Source organism: Rhopalosiphum maidis, chromosome 2 (assembly GCF_003676215.2).
Source record: "Rhopalosiphum maidis isolate BTI-1 chromosome 2, ASM367621v3, whole genome shotgun sequence".
NCBI classification, from domain to species: domain Eukaryota; kingdom Metazoa; phylum Arthropoda; class Insecta; order Hemiptera; family Aphididae; genus Rhopalosiphum; species Rhopalosiphum maidis.
The window spans coordinates 22,152,482-22,178,267 of NC_040878.1; the positions used below are offsets into that span (position 1 = coordinate 22,152,482).

The 25,786-nt window shown below is 24.7% G+C and overlaps 3 non-coding genes across 3 annotated transcripts; all 3 read right to left on the minus strand.

Moving 5' to 3' along the window:
* Positions 1–4,415: 4,415 nt before the first annotated feature.
* Trnav-aac lies at positions 4,416–4,488 on the minus strand. The gene has a single exon. It is a non-coding gene; the product is annotated as a tRNA-Val (tRNA).
* Positions 4,489–6,347: 1,859 nt separating this feature from the next.
* Positions 6,348–6,420, minus strand: Trnav-aac. Its single transcript has one exon. It is a non-coding gene; the product is annotated as a tRNA-Val (tRNA).
* A 2,020-nt stretch (positions 6,421–8,440) lies between these two features.
* Trnav-aac lies at positions 8,441–8,513 on the minus strand. The gene has a single exon. It is a non-coding gene; the product is annotated as a tRNA-Val (tRNA).
* Between the last annotated feature and the right edge of the window lie 17,273 nt (positions 8,514–25,786).

Below are 25,786 nucleotides of genomic sequence, written 5' to 3' on the forward strand. Positions count from 1 at the left end.
CTTTTTCCATTCAAAATTGATTTTCGTATACAATGATATATCATTGAATTTAAATTTAACATTATATTCATTATAATGGGCCGTTTGACACCTATAGTGGTACTATCTTGTTCATATTTTTTTCAACTTTTATATTTTATAAAAGGCTGTATTGTTCTTATTTTAAATTAAATATTATTAAATACAACTAATTTAATTTATACGAGCTTAACATTGTAATAATATAGACAATTTGCTCATAATGAAAAACATTAAATATTCATAAAAGTGTATAAACAAAATACTATAATGAATGTGCTTGTAATATTTTTTTATTAAAAAGCATTGATGTATAACAATAAATTAATGGTTTTTTTAATTTAATATATAAAAGATATGTAAAATAAACAAATGTAAACACGTCTCACAAATATTTCTACAGTGCATAATTTTAAAAGTATAGTTATAATTTATATCTAAATGTATTAGTTTATAACTTTAAAACTGTTTTTATTATCCTAATATAATAATATAAAGTGTGATAAATTGCTGTAAAATTTTTAATATAGATATTTAAAACGTAAGTGGCATAACAACTTCAGATTAACTCAAAGACCGGCCGTTATTTTATAACCATAAACAACACACTAATATAGTTTTAATATCGATGAGTAATTTTTCTTAGTGTTATATCGGGGGTCGGCACTATAGACATTTTTAAAGAGTTCGTTTTATTAATATCTGTATTTACACAACATCACAGTAGTCGGTAATTATATAGTATTTTACATATTATATAAAAAAAACAAAAAAACACATAAAATGTTATTGCCATTTATTAATAAATTATTACAATTTCCAAAAATGGTTTAAGTGAAAAAAAAACAAAAACCTTCTGATTAAACTTCTAGAAATCGTGTTATATTGATTGGGTACACAAAAGAAAAAAAGCTGTGTACACAAACTCTTAAACCGTAACCAAAGTACATGTACGTGCACGCGCGTTATAATTATTCAAGTCGTGTTACCATAAGTACAGCGTATGGGGGGGGGGAGGGGGTAACGTACACGAATATAGCGTATATACCTGTACGCGCGGACATGTTTTGCAATTGGAAAAAACAAATCTTTCGTCCGGACGTTTTTTCGTGACACTGAGAAATGTTCATCTATTCCCTAGTTATTGAAGAAACTGTCCGGATGAAAAATGTAGGACATTTGTATGCAACCGCAGCAAAAATCGTACTCCGGGGAACGTTTTACGCCGAATTTTTAACTTTTCCGTACGTAACAAACAAATTGGTTCATGGAAAATTTTCCCCATACCGAGTGGCCGAGAACAAAGTTTACCTTAGAAATCTCTCTCTCTCGAGCTATAAAATACCAACCGTATCCATTCGTGACAAAAAGGCTGAAAAAAAAACCACAACATAAAATCACATCCCAAATATACATCATAATATCATATAATATTATTTAATCGTGAGTTTTACGTACGCCACAACCCTGGCGGTATGTATGATAAGTCGAGCGAAAAAAGTTTTAGGGCTCGGAAACCGCTACCATTTCAAAGTTCACATTTAAACAAACTCATATATTGCATTTATGTACACGAGCATTATATAATTATTATTAATTTAACGATTTCGTAAGTGCAGGTTTATGTAAAATTGTATAATGCGTCGTTATACAAACAATAGATTATGCTTCTGGCATTGTCGATCACAAATCCAAAATTATATAAATATTATATCGTGCAGCTGTATCTCAAAACAAAATGAATAGTATAAACTATTGTTACAATCGGTTTTTAATTTTCCAACAAAAATAACGTTTTTGTTTGCTACCAGCCAGGGTAATATAATAATATTTCCGTTTATCATCAAAACAAAATTTAGATTTTTAGATTTTGGTAACCCTTGGACTTACGCATTGTAAAGTGTATGCATATTATTATGATGGATTCACAATGATATCTTCTGTCGTGTCTCCAAAAGTTGAGTTAGTTGGAAATTTGAAAATTTCTCGTTAGAAAATGGTTAATAAATTACCACGGCCAATCAAAATACGATAAAAGACACATGACACGACAGATGACGGAGTTGTGAACCCGATATACAGGTATACATTTTATTTTCGTATGAAAAACATATTTAAATATTATAAATATAGATATAGATATAATTAAAAAGCAATTTTTGATTTTTAAAAACAACGAAATTCTTATGAAAATTCAATAAAATATTAATTTCATAATTGTGATAGAATACTGTGCTAATACATTATATTAAAATATAAATAACATAATATTTTAATGAGAAAATAGAAATTTTATATTAAATGACAAGGTTAGGTATATCAATATTTTATCTAATGTACCTATGTCTGCTTAAAAACAAGTTTATTTCTAAAGACGGCTTTTTACTATCATCCACGGATGGCACTAATCCAGAAAAACTGGTCCAATGACCTTTATTACGCTCTTTCGAGAATATTTGTGAATTTTAATAATGTATTAACTTTGAATCTGTTTTCATCATCAATTTTTCAGTGGGTAATTTTAATGATTTAAAAATTTTAAAACGTATTTTTAACGTATTACAATGGAGATAAAACACTTTTTTCGCATTTACTGAATAACTTTTGTTATATACTTTAGTAAATATTTCGATAGAAACTTTTGTACATGAGAAAAATGTACCTATTTATCGTGAACTTATTAATCTGATTTGGTTTAGAAGGTCACACACCTCTGGGAGAGTACATATGCTTTTATACCAAGAACAAAAAAAAAAACAACTTTTTCCGTTTTTGCACGTTCCCTACAATAATTGTTTGGTAAGTCCTGATGAAAGTTAATGCATCTCATGAAATAAAATATTATGAGACATAAAATGTTACATACAAAAATCTAGGAAATTTTTATTTTATTATAAGTTTTAACCACTACACTTAAAATCGAATGGTTTTATAGTATTTACCTATACTAGGAATAATTTTCAAAGTGCACTTAGCGACGAGTGAATCATTTTCACTTTTACATAAACATTTTTAAATACATTGTGGGTAAAGTAATATTTTTTAAATCGTGAATTGAATGGAGTCAGCGGAATGCATTGGATGAAAAATAATGCAGTTTGTTTTTTTTATAACTATCTACATTTTTCCATTATTAAAACAATGTAAAAATTAATTTTAAATCTAGATATTTTGTGAAGAGAGTGATGAATTATTTTATCTTATAAATTTATAATGCATATATTATTATAATAGTAAGGATTTATAAATGTTATTGATTGTTGCAGTTTCTATTTTATCGAATATTTTAGTTATAATTCATTAACTAAATAATTTATAATTTTAAAAATGATTCTAAATTCTTAAAATTTCAAAATAAAAAAATGACTTTTAAATTGTCTTTATATTTTTAGTAAATAAAAATGTTGGACTCTGAGGGAATCTTCACATTATTAACCGTTTATTATGTGCCAATTTAAAACAATTAGTATTTAAACAAGATAGATAATTTCGAAAAACTTATTTTAATTATACAGAAGAGAAAAATAAATATAAAAGGAGGAAAGTGGTAGTTAACCGATCAGCTATGCATAATGAATCAAATGTACTTCGTCATTGAGTAGGTTTACTGTAATGGATATGTGAAATTTAAATGCATTCAACACGTATAACGGAGATGGTCTGTGAGCTCTTTATCATTTAAGTTTATTGTTATTAATAATTATAAAAAAATCTAAGGATGGTCTATCTAATCGGGATGGTGAATTTGTTAAAAATGGTGCAGTAAAAATAACTAAATCAATAAATAAAAACAAAACAGCGCGTGAATTAAAAAAAAAAAATCACTTTCAAGAAGCACCATATGATACATCGTATAGCTGTTATAGCACTAATAGTGCCATTCGTAAAACAATGTCAACTTTAATCACAAATTGTGCATATTTGTAATAGATAGACGAAATTACTGATGTTTCAGATGTAAGTAAATTTTTAATATGTTTAAGGTATTTCATCATAATTTGAACTGTATGAAGAACTAATAGAGTTATGTTCTTTACATGAAACTACCAAAGGAATTGTTATATTTAATGCTGTAAAAACGTATTTAAATAATTTGGTGGTTTCAAAAAATTGTCATCAGTTGTGACTTATGGTGCATAAAATCCATTGTTGGTAAAAATATTGGTTTTCTAGGATTTTATTTTTGTAAACTACGTTTAATACGTATATAATATTACGTGAAATAAAAGCAAATAATTTGCTAGACGATTATAAATTATGAATATTCTGTAGTTTTATATTTTGAATACAATATCTTTATGAATAGTAATAATAATAATTTATTTCAAAATACTAATTTAAATTAAAAAACTTATGTTTCATATAGATGTTGAAGAAAAAAAATTGCAAAAAGTTAATGTTTCCGCCCAGGATCGAACTGGGGACCTTCTGCGTGTTAGGCAGATGTGATAACCGCTACACCACGGAAACGTATATTGATCTAAATAGAATTCATGTATTTTAATATGTACAATTGGTAAAGGTGACACTGTTTCTTGTACTATAATATTGTTTTGTATTGTATTGTATTGTATTAATTATTGTAGTGTAACAAATTGCAGACATTTATTTTTTTTAATTATAATATAGAACTATAGGTATGTTATAATTATTCTGAATAATTGGTATGATTAAATTGTATATAATAGATGTGTAAAATTGTGTACAGTATAATACGTGCAATGTACATACAATAATTGCATGGCTTAGTTCAATCCTCGCAAATTTTCAAAAGCCAATTTAATTTTTAAGTCGACAGATATTAGGGTCATTATTATTTTTTGCAGTTGGTGATTTCATGGTTTACATCATAATTACTTATATTTTACCCATTTTAAAATAAATATTTTGAAATTATTTTGTGATTATAATTGAGATTAATTACCTTTTTCAGATTATAACTTAGTTTTTGATCCTAAAGGATAATATTATGTAATGATGAGCGCCTAAGCCATCATACCTTTTTTTAAATTTAAAATGTATAATAAGATAATTTTAACAACTATTAGCCATTAACGAAAGATATTGTACACACACACACACAACATTATATTATAAAAGGACTCCAGTCTACTGGTCAAGACTCAGACGCGTTATTATTGTCTTATTATACGGACGGTCAAAGGCGAGTGTAAGAGACTACGCAGATCGTTCATGCAATAAGACATATTAATAAGTTATTAGTTATATGCGTTTGTAGTAAATTAAAGTATTTGTGTTAAATTTTGTTAAAAAAATAGTTAAATAAAATTACAATAGTTAATTAAACAAAAAAGGTATAATTATTTTAATATGTATATCAATCACCTCACGTTACATTTTGAACGCGAACTGTGATTTCAACAAGAAAATCGACACAGGAATCAGAGAGGTAATATCACCAAGTTATAATTATTTAATAAGTAATGGATTAAAAAAATGTATAATAGTCCTCGATTGACTTAGAGTTAATTTTCATTCATTCCAATTATGTCTTAACATATTGTAATATAGGTACAGTGCCTGATTTACCAATAATTCATAGGTCCGATACAATTTATAATTTCGGGCCCCAAATTGTTCATTTTTATTTTTTTCAATACCAAAATAAAACGTACGCAAAATATATTTTTAAATTAATGTTATATGTAATTAGCTGTTTATAAATGAGTAGTTGGATCATAGAATATTAAAATAACATTTTGTTTTCAAAAATATGATTATTTAGTATACAAGAACATTACACTTTAAATGTGTCTGATTAATGTTTAATTTTTATTCAAGTTAGTAAACAAATTTAAGTCATCGTATTTATTTAAATAAAAATTAGTATTTTGATTATTATTTTTTACACTTCTATATCAAACTTAATGTTTTAATTCAAATTTGATTTCAGCTTTAAGGCCATCGTTTTCGGAAAAAAGCCATTATACATTTATACTTAATAACCTACCAAAATATCCAAATAAAATCCATATCTATTTTGTTTTCCCAAAGTATAAATTTTATACGCCTGAAGTTAGCGGACCCCTCTTTTGAGCGGGCCCAGTGCAATTGTCCCATTTGTCCTTCCATAAATATGACATTGGTAATATACTAATGTAGGTTATGTATCTAGAATTATACACGTGATATACTGACATGGAATTGAAATATAATACAAATTCGGAATTTTCTAAATATACTTGTTACACGTTTATACATTACACTTGTACATATTTATTGATTTTAGTAAATAAAAAAAAAGTTAATAAAAACTATATTATGTAGCGTGGTCATTAAGTGTTTGAATTCATGTAATAAAATATGAATGTTTCCGCCCAGGATCGAACTGGGGACCTTCTGCGTGTTAGGCAGATGTGATAACCGCTACACCACGGAAACGATGAAACTTTAATTGCAATTTCTTAACCAATTAAAATCTATGACAAAAAATAAGATAAACGTTCACACTATAAGTAGATTCTATTCATCACATCACTACATAAGTACATAATTTACAAAATATAATTGTTATTTAATTTACTGTTATTCATCTGAAAAAACCATATTTATTATACTTGATTTCAGATCTATAATTACACTATTATATGTCCATTCAAAATATTATTTTATAAATTGCGTTTTAGAATCAAAAATATTTGTTGATAAAAAAAAGAGAGGTAATAAAGTTGGTAATCACTCTGCTGTATAATAGTAAGTGCCAAACGTTGTCATTGTCATTGAATATAAATTTTTGAAAGGGTAAATATCTAATGTTAACTTTGAATTCAATAATAAATATAATTGCTTACAAATAACGACACTGAGCGAAGACTGTGTATCAGCTTATTGCTTATATATTAATAAGTATTAACTATTAATAAGTAACGATGTTTCGTGAAGTATTTTTATTTTATATTTCTATTATTATATTAATTAATTTTGATACTATTAATGCGAATTTTGCGATACATAGGTTGAATTAGCCGAAATTCGAAAACATGAAGTTTGTAGGCAGGGCTTAAAAGTGGGAAAATATTCCAACTAAGGGGGGACTAATGTCTCCATATGGTTTTTACTGTTTTAAGTATACACAAATCGCTGTATAAACAGTGATTATGTATAACATACTCATCCCACTTTTATCTTTGAATGATGTTCAAATTTGTAATTTATTTCATGAAAAATTTAAATCACAAATATGAAATAATACTAAATTTTTAAGAATAATTAATGTTTTATACAAATTTAAAATTTTGAAAGAAAATATTTTTTTTTCATAACATTAATTTGTAAAATGTAAAGTATTGGTTGTCTTTTAAGAAAACCCAGACAAAAAATATTAAATCATAGTGCTTTTAATACTTTACATTGCACAAAAAAAAATTAAATGCTACGCATGTTGGGGCGATCATGCTTAAAAAATCATACATTTACACTTTACCTGTATATATATTTATTTTTTAATTTTAGATTATTTAATAAAGAGCTATTTTTAAAAAAAAAAACCATAAATATTTAAATAGGAACATAAATTGTATTTTCGTTAATGATTGTTTTCTTTAACATTAAATAACATGAATTCATAAAAAATGAAACCAAGATTTAATCTTAACGGAATTCTGAGTTTAATTGACTAATGTTTAGTTATAATTGTAGCGTCCTGGTCTTACCTTACGAATAATATGTTAAAATGGACGCTTTTTAATCACCATTAGGGCTAGTGGTAGGGGGACTGAGTTCCCCCGCGTCCCCCACTTTAACCTCTGTTTGTAGGTTACAGTTTGCATTATTTTCAAGCTATTTTTTTTTGTTTTTATACTTAAGTTAAAAAAAAACGAACCGATTTTAAGTTATTTTTTAAAATACCATTCTCATATACCTATTGATTATTAAAAAAAAATTACCTAATATCATTGAACAGTTGTTGCTTACATACTAGTTGATACTTATTTTTGATTCGCCTCTTGCTTAAAAACTGCATTCACGCTTTCTAAAACTTTCTGAAATGTGAGTCAAGTGTATAATTATTATTTATTTTATTTATCAAGTATTTTTAAAACTTAAAATATTAAAGACTAGATTTAGTTTTTCGATAAGCTAATCTACATCGCGTGATCCTTTATTTTGTCTATTTATCGAAGAAAGCATCATTCAACTTATAAACAAAGATAAAGTTATTAATGTGTTTGTACGTAATCTATAATTTATTTAATGAATGTTATTTTCGTTGATTATATTTTTTTTTTGTTCTTAATAACAATTAGGTACAATGATAAATAATTTTTAAATTAAATATAACATAATTTTATTGCAATGTATTAAGGCTGTTAACTGTTTTTAGGTTTGTATGGGGTGCCAAAGCCCAGTCATGAGCTAAATCAAAACTGATCATGTGTGTAAAAAATATGTAAAAGATAGCTGTTTCCGCCCAGGATCGAACTGGGGACCTTCTGCGTGTTAGGCAGATGTGATAACCGCTACACCACGGAAACGATGAAACTTTCTAGCATTTTTTAGTTAATTAAAATCTCCAACAAAAAATTAACCAAACCAACACACTATGGTGCTTATACAAAATGCATCACTAGCCATATTATAATATATGTTAATTATATACTATAATATATTTTGTTATTTTGTTTATTGTAATTCATCCATTAAACGATTTTTTTTTTATCTAGAATTTTGTTTAAATTATTATCGTGCGATCAATGATCATAGAAGATATTACTTATAACACATACATTTATAACGAAAAAATATGTACAGAAAATGTCAAGTGTCTACTTAGTCACTGACTAAGGTCATTTATTGTATGCATTGAATTATAATTTTTACACAAAAAAAAATCATGTTAATATATTATTTTTTGAATGTTTTTGATTCCATAATAGAATCTTATAAGGAAGTTAAAATTAGCTTGTGGATTTAGGCTCATCTTTTCTTTTAAATTTTACTAATAATAACTTGAGAGGGACTTCGTATTAAATTTTCAAGTTTTTAACATAGCGATTTTTTTTAAATTTCCCGTTTTTCTCTATTTTTTTTTATTTATTTCCCTATTATTTTAAAAAGTATTAAAAATTTTTAACTTTGACCTTATAAAGGTACCAACAAAAGATTCACTTTTCTATTAGAAAAGATATCGAAGTTTAAAGTCAAAGTATTTTTATATTATTAATGCAAAAAAAAAAATAAAAAAACAACATAGGTACACATCATTGTAAAATCAATACATTCATCACTCTGTGAATTCAAAAACGTTAATGATAAAGATAATTTCTAATTTATCATGATGTTTAATTTTATATTACGTAGACAGATAATTAATTTTTTTAAATATAATGTTATTATACTTAAAATATCATCAACAGAACACTTAAAGATACAAAACGTTTTGTAGGAATTTCGCACAAACACTGACATTCTAATTAAATTTAATGGGCAGTTTTTTTTTTTTTTCAAAGATACTGAAAACTTCTGATAAGTTTTTTTAAATCTCATTCAGCAAATATTAGTTGATATAAAAATAATTTTTAAATAAATACCTATCTATTAGTTATAAAATCACACAAATCCATCAAAACATGTAATACCACCAGACGTCTGTATATAAATATATCTAAGAAAACTAATACACAATTGTCGTGATCATAATATCTATTGCAGATATATAAATTTGAGTTATATGTATAATGACAATGGTTTTACGGATTTATCCCCCAAGTCATTACCTATTCCAATAATTCATTTTTAAAAACGACAATGAACTGTTGGCCGCTGCACCATTGTTTTATTCCTTAATATTCTTGTTTCTTGTTATATTGCAGCGATCGCAGTCGACCGGAAAATACGCTTTCTCCTTCTAGCGTTTAAGTGCGTTTTTTCTTTATTATTTAAAACGTAAAATTGTACGCGTCGTATTGTCTCTCACGTACTTTCCTATATATCGTCAAGTGATAAAATATATTCACTGGTGCGATATCGCTTTGTTAAAAATAAAAAAAATCGATAAATTTATAAAAGCACAACTTTATACATTTTACAAAATAATATGTTGCATGTCCCAAATATGTCACTCTCGTATAACGTAATACTGCAGTCATTATTTGTGGAAGTCCTCCAGTATAATGATGAATGATGATAAATGATTATACAAATTATTATAATATTATATACATTTAAACTAAATACGACAAAAAAATAAAAAAAATTAGGAATTAGATATAATCAAACAAACGGTAATTTTTAACAGATTTTTATTACAGACTTTTATACTTATTACTATTTATAACAACTTTGTTTAACGCAATATTTTTTACAAAATTTTGTTTATTGTTTCCTTAAGTTGAACTACATTACAATTGAATTTAGAGAAAATAATTCTTTAAATATTCTCATATACACTGTTTGAATCTCCAAAAAGTTTAATTTCAACATTAGCTATGGCAAATGACATAGCCTGTTATGTTTGAAGTTCTACGATTGGCAGCTGTTCTACAGTTATTTGACGTCTGTGTAATTGGCCCAGAAGTAGTTAAATTTATTGTTCTCACGTTTGAAAATCACTCTCACATCAACTCACTGTTCTTTTCATTGACGTTTGATTTCATTTCGGTTTTATTGATACGGATATTTCTTAAAATGTAAACTCTGATTAAGTTTTACATATTGCATTGTATTAACTGCAACTATAGTTTCGATAATTTTATTTCCTTTAAATATGTATTCGTAATTTACAAATAATAAGTACTTACTTATACATAAATGTTCTGTGCTATAAGTTATAACAACGTAATCCAACTTATAATAAATTTAAATCGTATTATAATTATTTAAATTACTTAACTAGTATATTATTATTACAATAATTTTCATGTTATACAGCTAGAATGAGTAATAAAATATATTTTACATATTTTATACGTGAGATGGGTTTCGTCTTATTCAAGAAACATCTGACTTGGGGTCTAAATTATTATTCCATGCGAAACAGGATTCCATATTATTTAGATTTCAAATAATAAATTAGATTCTACTTTAGTAGGTAGTAAGAGGTGACTTATTTTAACCTAAAACACTGCATTTTTAAGATAAATTGTTTTTTTTTTTGTAAAATTTGAATTACGTATGTATAACGTTAATGTTTTTTACTTTACTTTATCATTATTATTTTTTAGTTTTAAATTAACAACGCACGCGATAAGAGTAAAATGGTTCTATGTCAAGATTACTAATTTTTCAGCAGAGCATTTTTAAGGTTTGTTGTCAAATATTTTTTTATCATATAAGTATAATTGTTTATAATTTATACAACAAAATCAAGCATGCTTTCTATAGTAATATAACATGCGAATATAGAATTTCACTATTTGAGTTAATTCTTTAAAAATAAAGAAGAACAACAAAAAAAAAAACAATTTGGTGTGAGAAGGTTCTATAAAAAGGACCATTTTACTCGTTAAATAATTTTTATTTTTTTAGATAGTACCTATTTTCCCCATAGCAGATTACACAATTGTTATCAGTCATGTCAACATAATACACCTTTTATAATATGATATAATTTTATCTTAAACATCCATTAATATTTTATTAAATCACTTTTTATTTAAATTATTAGGTATATTGTTATAACGCAACATTAAATGAATTTAACAATAATAAAATAAAATATAATGAAAACAATATAATAATAATGGAATCAAAATGCTTTATGAAGTATATAATTTATAAAGAATTAAAATAATATAAAATAATTGGTAATTACAATTACACACTTAAATATCTCCATCTCCGATTGACTGGTTGGGAAAACAATTTTTGTTTTGACCGCGAAACAATAATTATTATATTGATATTGTGTTATTGGTAGTATAACAGAGGATAGGACTCTTTCTCTTAATAATAGTTTTGTAATTCAAGATAGTACCTATCTTTGAAATGTTATAAAGTATAAAGGATCTAATATATTAAAAAATAATAAATATGATAATTGTAAAGACATACAATCTTTATTCTTTGTGTATCTCATTCATTATTACTATTATTACTTGTATCAAACTAATTTATAGCTTAAAACATGCGCCATTGAAAACTTATAAAGAATATTTGAAAAAGTCAATTTCGAAAGAAAGAAAAACACAGAACCTTTTTGTATTATTATTAATAATAATTTATTATTTACGGTTTTATTACTAAGAATATAGTTAATTTAAAAATATAACATTACATTAAATAATACGAGTACTTATAACATTTTCATTTTTGAAGAAGACAATTTCATAAAATGTTGTTGCTTTTCGATCGACACGTATTCATTGTTAAAATAATCACTCTTTATAAATACTATATAATTTATAATAAATGTTAAGTCGAATAGGAACTAATTTACCGCAAATGTTGACCGCAGTACCTAACCTGTATATGACCTATGTTAGTGGATGTCAGTTTAAGTATAAAATATTCGGATATGACGTGTCACAATGGCAATAGCTGTCATTCACATTCATATACTACGTGCTTGACCAGAGTTTGTAGTACTTTTTTAACTGTAGTTGTACTTAATCGTTTTGATGCTTTTGATGAAATCTGATAGCCGAAACCGTCGCGTTTAATTATTTAATTTATTTTAACATTTAATAACTCAAATATTTCACATTAGGATTAATGATAACTGATAAGTATATTCATTAGTGAAGTAACTACTCCATTGCATGGTATGTAAATATTGTATACTGAAAATCACTTTACAGTCGAACACAGATATCGATTTTGATTGACATATCACGGTATCAAAAACACAATTTACTGTGGTTTGGATTCAATTGTATTAAATAATTGGGTAGTAATGGTTTGTTATATAAAAATTACAAAAATTACAAACTACAAGTATTTTGCAGTAAACAACGTATACAAAATTCAACTTTTATAGCTAATGTTTAAAAATATAATACAATGTTCATCATAAGTATTTCATAATAGAACTAAAAATTTCAAATTTGAATGAAATGATTAACGATGAAAAATGATGTTAGGATTTAAAGTTTTTGCATGTATTATATTGTTATCAATACGTAATGACATTTTCAAAATATTATATTTATTTATTTTATGATAAGTATTATATATTTATACTATGGACAGTATAAATTTATTCACATAATGTTTTACGGTACTAATAGTAAGGTATACATTTTTATAAATTTCAGGGTTAATAACAGTAATATAATATGATATAAATACATATTACTATAATAGTTTAATATTAATAATATAATAAATGTAATATTTTTGACAAGAAAAAAATATCAACCTACCGTAATACTAAAATTAAAATAAATTACTCTATAATAGCTATGAACTTGTAAAAAAAAATATTTCATGAAATATAAACTCACCAATATAGGCTGACAAATCTTTTCTGCTCAGAATCGTGTGTCGTATACGATGAGATACCTAGCATTGAATTAAAATTGAATTCACCCATTAAAATGACTCAATCGATACTTAAGGTTGAATGTAGTAGTATCCATTTGCCTATTTTTTTTTTTTTAATCATCCAAACCCTTTTAGAAACTAATGGTTGAGATATGGTATAATATATATATAAATTACTATACGAGATTGTAGAGCTACTGTACCTCACATTTGGTTAATATTGTAGTTGGATTCAAATGCTCTCTAAAATTTAAGAATTAATTGGTGCAAGAGCTCATAAACTATTATTGCACATGAATAAGTGAACAACTTAAAATAATAGTTATTATAAATCAATAAAATCAAATGAAATCATAAAAATAATTAGTTTTATTTCATTATCTATTACACAATTTATAATTATTGTAAATAAATTAGAATGCTAATGTTGATATTATGTGGAGTAATTAGATATGATAGAATAAGACAAGAATTTATAAGAAATAGAATAGGAATGGCAATAGTTGCAGATAAAATGAGGAAAAATGGGTTCAAATTGTTCTGTCATATTATGAAGGTTGCGTGTTACTTACGCCCTGTAAAATTATCTTATGTTGATTATCGTACTTAAATTTGTAAGAACAATATAAAATTGTATTGTTTGCCTAAACTAGTTAGTTATATATTATATTTGTTAATATATAGCATTGAAAAATTAATTATTCGTCCTACATACGTTGCAATAGCTATAAAAGTAGGAACGACACATTCAACGATATCATGGTTTTATAAATATGCTATAGAAATAATAATATTTTATTATTAAGACATTTCAATATTTCAATATCTCTCAACTCAAATATCATTACTCAAAATTAAAAATAAAGATCCATAATATTAGAATAATACGAAGATAATTAATAGTTTATTATTACGTATTACTTATAAAATAAAAAGGATTTTTATTTTTTTTGTGATAGTATTTATCTACTTTATATCGTTTGAAACAAGATATTTTGGTTTTTGAAAAATATAATAGTGGGTTGTATAATAATAATAAAAATAATAATATTTTTTATGAAAGTCTTAAAATACAAGTAATTACAAGCTAATAGCTATATTATTTAAAAGTTCAAAGTTATAAAATCAAAAAATTAAAATTGCGTTTGCACTTAAAAATTATACATATACAAGTATAGTTTTTAAGACTCTTTATGGATTTAGACTACTTATACGCTTTTTATTTTTTAGTATAATTTTAGTAGTATAGGTACCTAATATATATAAACATGCGGTACACTTTTACTGATATAATTCGAGTTTATACGAGTGATTATGGATTCTATGATAAAATTTTATCAGTGTAGGGTATTATCACTTTCACTTAAAACTTCATGAATAGTTAATTATTTACACATCTTTATTTAACCGATTAGCTAAATACCATTTAATTTAATTTTGTAATTTAAATTGTATAGTTCTTGCAGTCATAATAATTTTCGCAATATGATACTTAATGATATTCTAATTTCAAATATTTCATAACTTAAGCTTTTACATAAATTCGGTATTGTGTACATACAGCTTAAAATTTTTATTTTTCAGACGAATATTGACTATATCAATAAATTATGATTATTATCCCGATTTCGAAAAGTATAAGCTACACGATTTAAGACATATAAATTTTAATTATAACATAGTGAAAAAGTTTTTTATTAATAAAATTATTTACTATTATATGCTACACAGCAACTTAGGTAATATATGTTTGCTGTATAGTATTATGCATTTATATATATCAGTATACATTTTAGAACAAATTCAAATGTTGAATTTCGTTTCATACAACAACTATTAAAAATTAAATATGGTTGTATATTTTACATAAAGTGTCAATCATAATTATTACAGTAGGGCATCTTTGTAAATTAATGTTAATTTCATTTTAAATATATATATTATAACAACGACCGACTGTAATAAAAATTCTCCAATTTTATCACAGGATGATTCATTTAGGTGTCTACAATTCTAATTTTAAAAAAGTGCTAACTATCTTGAAAACATTTTTTTTACGTAATTTGATGTTATTTTGAAGAAATATAATATTTCTCATAATTATTATTTACTTATTTTTAAATCTTTTACTTTTTGAAAGATAAAATTTATTTTTCATTTTATATTCCAATGTAAAATATTTTCAGGGTATTTGATATATTATAATAAATTCAATTTAAAATAACTAGTTAATTAGTTAAGTATTTAAAGTTTTTACGAGTGGAGCAGAGTAGTACAGGGGTACCCCACAAAATGTTGGTCCACTACTCTGTTAATCAAAACTTTGAGTACTCAACTATTATCTAGGTACTACTAAAGTACTTGTCTGTTTTTTATTGATCGATATATTCTAAATAATATTTTATTTAGGATTACGAAATTATTTTTAATTTATATGATGTCATTTACAAAAGTAAAATCTTAAAAAAAATTTTCAGAAGTGTTGTTTTGAAATAATTTTAAATAAATTAAAACTTTTCCAATTGATGAGTGTAGACATTTAAATGAATCATCTGGTATTGTTAAATTTAATTTATTTGATAATATATTAAAATAGATGTATTTTTTTTAACAAGGTATCAGGTAACTTATTTATTGTAACCTTGTGACAAATGTCTTGTAAAGAAAAAGGTGAATATTAAACATCGATTATAATTTTATTGATACAGATACAATTTTAATTGGTTTCCTATATTGGCTGCTGAAAAACCAAACTGTAATCTAATTAAAGGGATATACATTTAGAAAAAAAAATATTCGCATTTGCCAATATTACCAAACTGTATACATGTATGAGTATATAAATAAAAAAATAAAACGATTTTCATCATGGAAATAAATAGATCAAATTACTTATTCCTAAAATAACATTTGAAAAAGAAATTTTACTGCACACGAACTTGACGTCTAGTTGCAATAATGCCCTGTCACACTCCATTTATCCTACTATCCTATCATTGTTAAACAATTATATACATTTAAAATTATTTTTTCTAAAGTTAAACTTATACTTTATAATATGTTTATATAAAAACGGATTTTTTAGATAACATTTATTGCTGAATGAAATTTTCGTCAACAAACATGATACAAAGTAGTTTTTATATACAATTTTTCACATCAATTATTAATTATATCACTATTGTGTTGTTATTATTTTTATTTATTCACTATAAACTAGGATTAGTTATCTATCAGCTTAACCATTTTTTCTTAAAATGAAAATATTTTTTAAACAGCTTAAAAAATAAATTAAAATATTATCATTTTTTTTTTAGTGCAATACAAAAGATTATCATTATTATTATTTTACTGAGTGTTAAGAGGTTACTTTTTGTTTAATTTTTGAAAATTAAATAATGTATAATAATATTGTATAATATAATCTATTTAAATGTACCAATTACGCAGTGTTTTAAATGATTGTAATTTTCTACCAACAATAATGTATGTCCCTCATGTAAGCATATTGTAATAAATGCAAATTTAATTTAAAAAATAATTTGTAATCGAATCTATTTAATTTCAAAATAATTTCTACACAAATAATAGTTTCATTTTTTCGATAATATTATACAAGTTTCCGGTATTTATTAATTTAAATGTAATTATTATTATTTTTTTAAAATTATTTTGTAAATATTAAATAAAACGTTACCAACTAATAACTACAACTGAGAGAACTAAGTACTTATTATTCTGATCGTATTATGCAAACGAGATTTATTTTCTCATACATTACGCCTGCAGTATAGTACCATATTATAAGTGTTCCCTTGATGTTTTGGTACAAAATCCAAAATTTATATTGTAATTATCTGACTTATCTATGCTTACAAAATATAATCTTATTGCAATATAATAGGTATTTTATTTGTCAAATATTTAATTAAAACTAAACAATTTGGTTTTTAAAAGTCATTAATAAAGTTTATGAACACAAAATATCATATTGTTATATATTTTATTAATTAGCTATGTGCATGAAGTAATACGTTTTTATTAGCTTTCATCATCAAGCTTATAGCTCAACTATTGAAGTCATATTTTATAACGAAATAAACAACCCTTAAATTCTCAATTTGGATTATAACTTAAAATTTAAATAATGTACTTTATATTGCTGATTTTAAATTGTAAAATATTATAACTTAATCTTATTTTATATTAACAAATATGACTTGTGCTAACAATCTACAAATTGTACGATTCTTAACATAAAAACAATTTTATAATATTATGATTGTTTAATATGTATTATGATTAATTTGTCATAATTTACAGAAACTAATAAAGAAATTAGAATAAATATATTATTATCTAATTTACAAAAACATAATATACAGAATAATTTAAAAATAGTGGTTTATTAATCAAACACATACCACTATTATGATTTCCATCATAATAAAGTACATTTATTATGAATTGATAATGTTTAATACAACTTTAAATGTTGATTACTTTGATTCTGTGTTATAAATTTTTTATTAAAATTTACTATATTAATAATTTAAGAAGTCAAAAGACGTTTTTCCAGTTAACAATTAGTTTTTACGTAGATAATCATCCTCAATTTTTTTGTTTAAGTTTGATTTAACTTTTACAATGTATCATACTTACTTATAATATTCAATAATATAGTATTTATTACATTTATCATTTATCAATACTTCTACATTTGATGCATGTACTCACTACTCGTTGACCGATTCAAGTTGATCACATAATTAATACAACACGCGCACATTATATTATAATTATTATTTAGTCATTTAACGCTTCTATCCGGTTTTGTAAACGGATATCGTAGTTGGATAGGTAATTAGGCGATTAACAACTTCGCTGTATCAATAAATAACTGTTATGTTTCTGATAAATGTACGCCTATTTCTACGGTTATTTGTAAGATGTTGCATTAATTATTATTTCGTATTATCTATTTATTTATGTGTCGTCGAAAGTTCTAAACACGTTTTAAGTTATTATTATGTTGTTATTTTATTGTTAATATTAGAAATTAAATAGAAAACGTAATAGTTTCATCATGACGAAAAAAAACTAACTATATATTTTAAATTCGAAGCGGAACGATAAATGTATTGATTTTACAATGATATGTGTTTTTTTCGTGTCTGTCATCACATTTGAGGCAATAAAAATGCTTCGAATTTCAACTTTGGTGGTAGTTTCTGACAGAAATTGAATCTAGTTGTTACTTTAGAGGATCAAAGGTAAAACATTCTTAGTTCTTTTCAAAATAACTGAGAAAAACAAAAAAAAATAAAAAATAAATAATAAGAAAAAACGGCAATTTTACGCTAAACCAGTTTTTAACGAATTGTAATTCTTTGTTTTATTACAATTTTAAAAACAATTACCTATATTTTATTTCACAGAATATTAAATTTAGATATAAATCATATTATAATCATTTTTTTTTTAATTCAATAATTTATTATTTTTGTGTCATACATCTTTATTTTATTGATTGGGATGAAAATTTAAATAAGTATTCATACTATATACTACTCAAAATGTTTGTTTATATGTTAAGGAATTTATAAAATAATGAATATTAATTGAAGTATTGTTTTATTTAGGCATAATTGTTGATTCATATTTTATAGTTATACGTAATAAATAATAATTAAATGGGTACAAAAATACAATCAAAAAGCATGATTTTTTTCTCGTGTTAATTATTAATTTTTTTTATCTTAAACAATTATTCAACGAAGTTCAGTAATAGTTATTGGATAAAAAACTTATCAAAAATATTGGTAGTTACAACAAATTTAATTACTTACATATTATTCTTTATAATATTTATCAATAAAAATAAACTGATTTATAATTGTTTGTTAAAATAAAATAAACTGATAATATTATATATTTTGCGCGATATTGGTAACATATCTTTTAACCAAACGTGATTACTGTAAAATACGCATATTGAGTAGATATTGATAATCTATGAATGATAATTTTTTTCCAATATTCGTAAATAGAATTCACGGTAGATACAAGATAGTAAAATTGTAATTTGATTGAAATCAATAGTACTTATTGCTAATATTTGGAACGTGGGGGGGGGAGGGCGGCTGGGAAATCATTACAATAGTTTCTTTTTCTTCTCAAAATTATGCCCAATCTACCTCCTACCTAATTTCTCCAAGTAAATTGTTTTGCGTGTAAAAACTTACGGTGGAGCATTAAAAATTAAAAAAAAATTGGAGGACAAGTGTTTATAAGTTATAGAGAACAGTGAAAATTATAGAGCACCAATAGAATTTATTTAACTTCTGAAAAATGCTTACCTGGTTAAATCGTTAATAATTGTGAACAGTTGTTGAGCGTACAAGAATTAGCTCGTACAGTATTCAATACAGTAATAAATAGTAATAAGCCACATTCGTGTCGACATCCATAGCTCGTAGTGACCAATAAGCTGCTACATTCGAGCAGGCGATAAGTGGTAAACATGAAACTTGATTATTTGTATAAGAGCGTTCACTTGAATGTGTACACTGTGTACTACTGAGTATGTACAGTGTACATTGTACACTGATTACCGGTGGAAATAAGTATAACCGAGTTAATGCAATTACATAGCAGCTTTGAACTTGACTGGTATCGTTCACATTATGCCGATCGTTGTCAATAGGGTTTTTACTGTATTTATTATCTGCAATTAATAAAGTCCGATTCAGCAGAAGATAGTCCTTCTAATAAACTTGTCCAATTGATTTAAAATTGATATATAAAAATAATATATATATAATATTGCGTAGACTTTGTATATTCATACAATATACAATTTTCTACTGCGAAGTTGATGTCATCCATCTCCGTGTCATCATCTTCAGTGATATATTCTATATACTACCTATCCGTATTAATGGTAGTCAATGCAATGCATCCAAGCATTTTTTATCTAAAATATCAAAGAAAAAAACATATATCATATAATAATAATTATACAATGAAACGAGAATGTGTTGCCAAACATCATTTACATATTTATTTTATAGGAATATGGCATAATTATAGGTTTAAATTATACGACATAATTTAAAGTCGTGAAAAAAGGTATCAGAAACTTTCAAATTGAATAATAGTGGTGCAATATGTGACCTTTAAAACGCAACTACGAGTGTAGAAATAATATAAAATAAAACATCTTGAGCCAAAACGTCTATATTTTACATGTTGCGGTACTGCCACTATTTGTTTTTGATATATAAAAACCTTAATGGTTATATTAATAGAGCTATTTGTTGACTATACAATTTATGAAAGATTGAAAAATAAATAAAAAATGTACTAATGATTTAAGAAGTAGAAACTATTAATATATATGTATTCAAAACGTTAATACGTATATCAATATTATACTTATTAACTAAATGCATGCATCTATTAATAGGGTTATCGAGATTCCAATGCCGTGATTTACATATTTAAACTAAGGTGAATAACATATTATATTTAAGTAGGTAACCTACCTATAATCTACTTAGTATAATGTAATAAATATAATTATTATGACTTAATAGTATAATTTTTGTGTTATATTATTGTTAATAATTATAATGTATCTAATCCCCACCGAAAAATGTTTCATTGCGTCAGAAATCAAGACCAGAGTAGACTGGAACATAAAATGTATTTAATTGTCTACTATACAACAATTGAAAACTAATAATTTAATTTGAAAAGAAAAATTGGACAGTAAATATGATTAAGTTGTATTCTCGATAATTTGAAAACTTGATTTCAATTGTTTGTTGTTTAAAAACATAACAATGACTGAAAAGTGGAGTGAGGTTTACATAAATCACTACCACATCTAAATGACACTATTTTCAAAAAAACGATTTTGAATTGAATTAATTATTTGCATTGAAGCTATTTTGATTGGTGACTCAACTAGAGAATTATTATCAAATACCAAATGTATGTATGTTCAATACCTCTTTCAATGCAGAAGTCTTTATTTTTGAAGTCTTTGTAACTTCGTGGCTTATAAAAATCGGCATAAAGAAGCTTTTTATGACGTGTAAATTTGAAATTAAGAAGAACGTAGTACGAAGTTTCATTTATTTTAGACCTAATATACAGTATTGTTTTACAGTAGGTTTTGAGTTGACCACTGTGATGGATGAGTAATAAATTTGAATTAAATGATAATGTATGTCATTATTGTAAATGAAAAAACGATTTAGATCGGAGACGATCTATCAGTCTATACTTCATTATCACTATAACTACTAAGTATATTTTATTTTTTTATACTGCTATTAAAGTAATTTATTTTACTGTTTGTAATTAAATAGGTTGAATTAATTTGTGTTAAAATCATTACATTTTTGAAAATGTTATTGCTTGTATAAAGTATAATAATATAAGTAAAAGTATTAAGTTCCCGTGATTAAAATTTTTACATTTTAACAAAATAATGAACTTCGTGAATCATAGTTCAAATATGTAATTTCGTCCAAATTTTAACCTCAAAATTATATAAAAAAAATAAATTTTACAAATGTTGAAGATATTTTTGTTTTATCGTGAGTTACTTATAAGGAATTTTGTTCGTGTAACTTTGTATAATCAGTATGTTAATATAGATGAGTTAGACTCCTTTGTCTCACGGCTTCAAAGGTTTCTACGCCCATCCAAAATTTACTGTTGTTTTTAAAAAAATTACAAGTCTATCAAATACTGCTAAAAATTTATTGTGCATTATGATATACATTTAATACTTATACTACACTGTATAAATATTTCACGTACCTCATCAGTTTTTAACGAAGTCTATTTTGATTTTTGTTTTATTGTTCATAAATTAATAATTTTGCAGGGTTTATTGCGTTTACTCGATGTTTTTACTTTTACTTTTACGTATATGTATATTTTTAATTTATATAATAAAGTGTCTAACTCAAGGACTGGAATATTTTGAATTTATCAGTATCGATTCCGGTACTTGTTCTCTAAAAATAAAATAACTATTCTGGTTCAGTTCTGATTCTTTGATAAAAAAAAAAAATAAAGTTATCAGTTTCAAATAATTTCGGTACCGGTTCCAACTAATTTTTAATAGAAAAATTAAATAAATATTATTATATGATTGCGGGTTTTGTATAGATCTATGATTAAAGTATGAGAAATATTAGATAACTCAGATGATCATATTTATAAATTAGATATATATAATTTATACATAAAATTGCAATACCAATAAATTATAATAAATAAAATTATTATATTTTTATAACCTAAAAAAACCTATTTAATTTTAAAGCTTTGGTTACGGTACCTTATTCAACTAAATAAAAGTTTCGGTTTTTAATATTTTAAATATTCCGGTTTCAGAACTGGTTTTTTTCGGTTCGGTTCCAGTCCTTGGCTTTAACTATCATCACTTAATAATTTGAAACGAGATAAACACAATGTAAATAAATATTAAAATAATTAGTTTTTTAAATATTGTTAGATACAAGAGAATTAGGCGTCCCATACAAAATGAAAAAGTTATGAATTTAAAAATATGAAATATTCAATAGTATTAAAAGCTTTAGGTCGTAAATTATTAAAATTAATATCGAATATTAATTTCTACTAACAATATTTAGCCTATAATATTAATTACTGTTGCAATAATTATAATTATTTCCTGGAGTATTTCTGTAGTAGTTTAGTGAAAAAATAAGTAACAATAACTGTGTTCGTTGCTCTATAATAACATTGGTTCACATCGATTGATGATTTCACGCCTGGTCTTAAATAATTTTTAGTATATATTTTTCCCGTTTGTTTGATTAAATGCTGTTGCTCGTTTAGTCTGTCTATCTGACAGTATGATACGTCGAACATAATATTTTTAATTATCTCTAGAGAATTTGATTACCTACGTCGTCTAATGCGCATAAACTAGTTATACTTGTAAACATATTCTATTATACATTTCCCTAAAATGTTTGTTGAAAAGACGATTTAATTGTTTCTTTTGTATTTAAAAAAAAAATAAGTACTATGCTCCGTGCGTAATTAAGATTATTATATTTATGAAGTCAAGTAGATATATTGTATAAAGTAATTTACCAAGCATGCTTACCCCTATTTTTCATTTAATAATAAATGTATTTAATTCTTAGTTTAGAATACTTAAGTATACTTAATGATTTTGTTTTCAAATACTTAAATTTTTTATACAATTTAAGGATTATCATCCTTATTGGTGATACCAACTTCTTTTTTCCCTATTAGTTATCAAGTACATTTTTTTTTTAAATATTGGCGTACCCGAATCTAAATTTGAATGAATATTTTTTAAGTTATTTAATTGTATGACATATTAAGAATTATATGTTTGAAATATAGGGGGTTTAAGATGATTAGAATATTTTGTAAATCAAATTTAATCGATCAACATTCAAATATTTTTTTTATTATATAACCAAAATTGCTGAAACATAGTAAATAATTAATTAAGTATTTCATAGTATATTAAATATAATTCATTTTAACAGATCAGAAATTACTCGATTAAACTTTGGTCTAGGTGTTTATAAAATATTATTAGATTAATTAATATAAAAATAATTTACAGAAAAAAATTCTGTGTGTCATTTGATAAAAAAAAGTTTATTTCGTTAAAGAGCATTTTTAAATGGTATAATAAAGTTGAAAAAAGTTAAATGGGGTCCAAAAGTTAATTACTCGAAAATTTCAAAAATATAAATTAATTAATTAATGAAGGTAAAATCGGGGGTTAGTATGCTTAGTAAATCACTGTTTATCAGATATTCCTACTCTTCGAAATGCAGTTTTAAATTATTGTTTTGAGTATCTAACGTTTGTTCGATTTTATTTAATCTTAGTAAAATCCATAGAGTTTTCATTTAATACCCGACGCCGGTTGGTTATTATTATAATTATTCACTATTGAAGGACGAAGGTGCAGATACATTGTAATCGAACAAATCTGCCAAGACGTTTCTGCAGAACTTGATACAATGACTATTTATAAAATGTGTAACACATTATGACATAGTTTTTATCATTATATCATACAAATTAATTTCAATATATTATAATAACACGTCAGTTCGCTATGCACACGGAGTTCGCTTCCTTTGCGTACACTGGATTTCCGTGGGTCAAACCACTTTCTCAAATAAAAATGCATGACGTGCGGTTTTCTGATTTTTTCCCCTCTTATGCTGTATAACCTACCTATCGTGCTGTGGACTAATAACATTTGTTTATCAATATATGGTGTGTTTCCTCGCTTGGTAAATTATTATGCGACGGCATTGGCTCAACGATAAAACAACATGATGCATTTCTTTTTCATTATTTTCTTTTCGTGTGCAAGTGGGTACAGCGGAGAACAATTTTGAAACACGCAAACCTTGAGTTTTTAAGTTTTTTATCGTGTGAAATTTTAAAATTGTCAAAGAATTAAAACTATTTTATTTTAATATTAAACTAATCTTTATATTATGCGGTTTATCGGTACACGAAATGCCTATTTACTACGATATCTACATACAATATCACGATAATACATTAGAATTCAACGCTAAACAGAACAACAGGTCATAACTTCATGTTTATGAGTACTATAATAATATATAGTACCTGCCTAGATTTAATATTATATCGGTGTGGAATCAGGAGACATCTGGAAGTGGACTTACTATATAGTTTAAGACCGTGTCATTTTTATTTGTATCGATCGTTATTATAATAATATATTACAGAAAAGCTGTAAGAAGTATGATAGCGTGTCAGCCATAGAATAAAGTGTCAGTACTAGTCTGGTCGTACAATAAACCTTCACATTTATTTTTTCCGAATTTATTTATATATTATATAATGTATGTACTATACGGTGTTGAGTGTTGACTTTACAGATCCCAACTTGGAGGTATTAAGTATTTTTTTATACCGATCTAATCCATGGAAAACCACAATAAAAATGAAATACTCAGTATTTTTCAAATAACTGAGAAATACGAACTACTGTTGATGTATATACCTAGTTAAATACATATATTAAGTTGGTTTTTTTTTTCATATGTTGGTAGAAATATAATTTTTTTTTTTATTTTCTATGCAAGTATAACAACTAAATAATATAGAACATTTTTATTATTATTATTTTTTTTTTTTTATTACGAAAAAGAGATAATATTAACTTTTTGATAATATTTTTTTTATATAATTTAAATGTATTTTAAAAACAATTATATATTTCAAATAATTTATCGTTGCT